At 44.6% G+C, this 3,140-nt stretch overlaps 1 non-coding gene across 1 annotated transcript; it reads right to left on the bottom strand.

The window, feature by feature from the left end:
* Positions 1 to 951: 951 nt before the first annotated feature.
* On the bottom strand, positions 952 to 1,025 carry Trnat-ugu (transfer RNA threonine (anticodon UGU)). The gene has a single exon. It is a non-coding gene; the product is annotated as a tRNA-Thr (tRNA).
* Positions 1,026 to 3,140: the final 2,115 nt, after the last annotated feature.

Here is a 3,140-nt window from a genome sequence, read left to right as displayed (position 1 = left end):
GTTTCGGCCGTTTACCTGGCCATGATTGTGGCTTCGTCAGTAAACAAGATATACGATGTTATGGCGTAAAGTCAAGCGCCGGCACGCCAGTTGGGAACGACACAGCAGAGAGGGCTGCGAAGAAGACGTCAGCCAATTGCTCGCTGACCAACCCTCTCCAGGACGACAATGTGACAGCAACGGCCTCTATGAAGAGAACGTCAGCGCCGCACCCGACTGGCCGCGGATCCAGTTGAAGACTAGCCAGTTCTACAGCAGCTTGCACGCTAGTGACTTGTATATAAGCGACTTAGGAATTGTATATACTGAAGAACATTGATTATTTCGCATGTCGCCCTTTGCTTGCGACACTTCTGTGTAATAGTCAAAGATAAGTATTGTAATATTTTCCTGTTATCATAAAACTCATTATACGATTTGTTTGAACTGTTGGTCTAGCGATCCGAGAAAGCAGGTTTCCTAGGCACCCCATCTTTGACGAAATAGGCAGGATTCGGCATATGATACATCTGGAGTAACCTGCCGTAATGGTGATGTACAGAACTTAACACGATTCTCATAGTCGTGTCCAGGCAGCATTTAGTGGAGAGAGGCATGATAGGGATGGGACCATGTCGATAGAGAATGCATAGTACACTTACCCGGCTCATCATACTCCCACCTGTGACTGAGTGGTAGCCAACGTGCGGATCAACTGTAACAGCAGCAGGACATTAATTTCTTCCTCTTCTGTCGTTACTTCTCTCGTTCTGTTACGTTTTCAAAGTGTTACACTGGCACTTTCACCTAACTGGTTCAATAAGTTGATAGATACATGAAGACAGTAACTGTTCTCGAAAGAAGAGAATACTGTTGATGCAGCTTTTCCCTGGAATAAATGATGACTAACTGAAACCCTCAGCTGCCGACAGGTGTTGTTGATATACCTCGATGTGGACAGCCGAAAATGTGTGCCCCGACCGGGACTCGAACCCGGGATCTCCTGCTTACATGGCAGACACTCTATCCATCTGAGCCACCGAGGACACAGATGAATAGCGCGACTGCAGGGACTTATCCCTTGCACGCTTCCCGTGAGACTCACATTCCCAACTGTCCACAATTCTACATATGTAATGTACCTTATAGTCGCGCTATTCATCTGTGTCCTCGGTGGCCCAGATGGATGGAGCGTCTGCCATGTAAGCAGGAGATCCCGAGTTCGAGTCCCGGTCGGGGCACACATTTTCAGCTGTCCACATCGAGGTATATCAACAACACCTGTCGGCAGCTGAGGGTTTCAGTTAGTCATCATTTAGTTGATAGATAATTGCCAAGATGGTTGACGTCTATTGAGATATGTTGCCGCAAACACCGTACACGAACGAACTGCTCTCATTTTTGCTACTCATTTCTTTGATCTTTCTTCGGTTTATTCTCAATCCTTAGTGCGCTCATTTTACCGTGCATTTCATTCAGTAGGCCCTGCAATTTCTCCTCACTTTAAATGAGCATAGGAATGTGATCAGCGAATCATATAATTGATATTCTTTCAGCCTTGCACCTTTCTTTTATTTTCGTGATGGCTTCTTCTATCCGTCAAGTGGGATTTCATAAACATAAGCGTTCTCTGTATGGGCCTGCTCCTCCCTTTGACATGAACAACATTTAAGAAATGCATGAGGCACACAGTAAGAATGAGACCTCCGAAGGCCTGTTGGAGGCCTGCTAGGTGATCCCTCGTTGGCCTGCTACTTGTTTGCCATATTTCCCCGTCGTTTTCCGGATCTTTAACATGCAATCTGTCGCCACAACACTATTTTTTGTGCAACCCATAAACCAGCTGTTCTCCTGATCTTAATTAATATTGCATGAGGCCATTCAAAAATATATTCGTTTTGGCACCATATTTTGTAGATCGAAGAAATTTAACAAGATCTACAGTTAATATGATCTAGTAGTTACGACAACGCGTACTAACAGAAATCATCACGTAACTGCACGCAGTAGCTAACATCAGAAATAAGGAGAGCTTTCTTGTGTTAAATCTTGTTCTTCATAAAATGAACTTCGACAGCATGATTTTCTTTTATCTTAAATATACTCACTCAAACATTCAAAATGGAATATTGGAGTATTGTTACTGTAGCGTATTAGAAGAGCAAATATAAATAGTTTTGTGATATAGTGCAAGGGGCCTGCAAAAAGTAAATTACACATTATCGTTGTACGCAAAGAAACTATTACTATATGCCACACTACCCTTCAAAGAGACGCACTTACTCTTTTCAGATATAGTCTCTGTAACCAAAGGTTGGTAGATTCTACCAGTCGTTCATTCCTCGACGATAGAAACCCGCTCCTTGGCCACAGACCACTTCAAGAATCGTTCTCTAAATGACTCGTCCTTGGGAAAATCTCCCCCTCTCCCCCAGATGTCCTTTCAAGTTGTCGAAAAGATGCAAACCGCATGGGGCAAAATTTGGACTCTATGACCGATTAGCATCACCGTGCACGAGTGGTGGGATACGATGCGACGAGAAGTGACTCGTGCGACTTGTCAATCAACAATTTACAGAACTACGTGAACAGATTGAGGAGGCAAGGCCTAACATACCCCATTACAGTATTCACCATATGTACAGTCCACTGGATACCAGAGTGAGCGCCTGCGATGTCGCCCGTGGAGGCTAAACCGTGTGTTAATGTGGGTGTTTCAGCGTGGGTCGATACTGGCAACTCACAACCACATGTGCTTTTGATCTCTAAATGGAATCATTTCATGTACTACACTACTGGCCATTAAAATTGCTACACCACGAAGATGATGTGCTGCAGACGCGAAATTTAACAGACAGGAAGAAGATGATGTGATACGCAAATGATTAGCTTTTCAGAGCATTCACTCAAGGCTGGCACCGGTGGCGACACCTACGTGATGACGTGAGGAAAGTTTCCAACCGATTTCTCATACACAAACAGCAGTTGACCGTCATTGCCTGGAGAAACGTTGTTGTGATGCCTCCTGTAAGGAGAACTGCGTACCATCACGTTTCCGACTTTGATAAACGTCGGATCGTAGCCTATCGCGATTGCGGTTTATCGTATCGCGACATTGCTGTTCGCATTGGTCGAGATCCAATGACTGTTAGCACAATATG

The sequence above is a fragment of the Schistocerca cancellata genome, chromosome 7, assembly GCF_023864275.1.
Source record: "Schistocerca cancellata isolate TAMUIC-IGC-003103 chromosome 7, iqSchCanc2.1, whole genome shotgun sequence".
NCBI classification, from domain to species: domain Eukaryota; kingdom Metazoa; phylum Arthropoda; class Insecta; order Orthoptera; family Acrididae; genus Schistocerca; species Schistocerca cancellata.
Note: the sequence above shows the minus strand (reverse complement) of the source record. Positions and strands in the feature narration are given on the sequence as shown.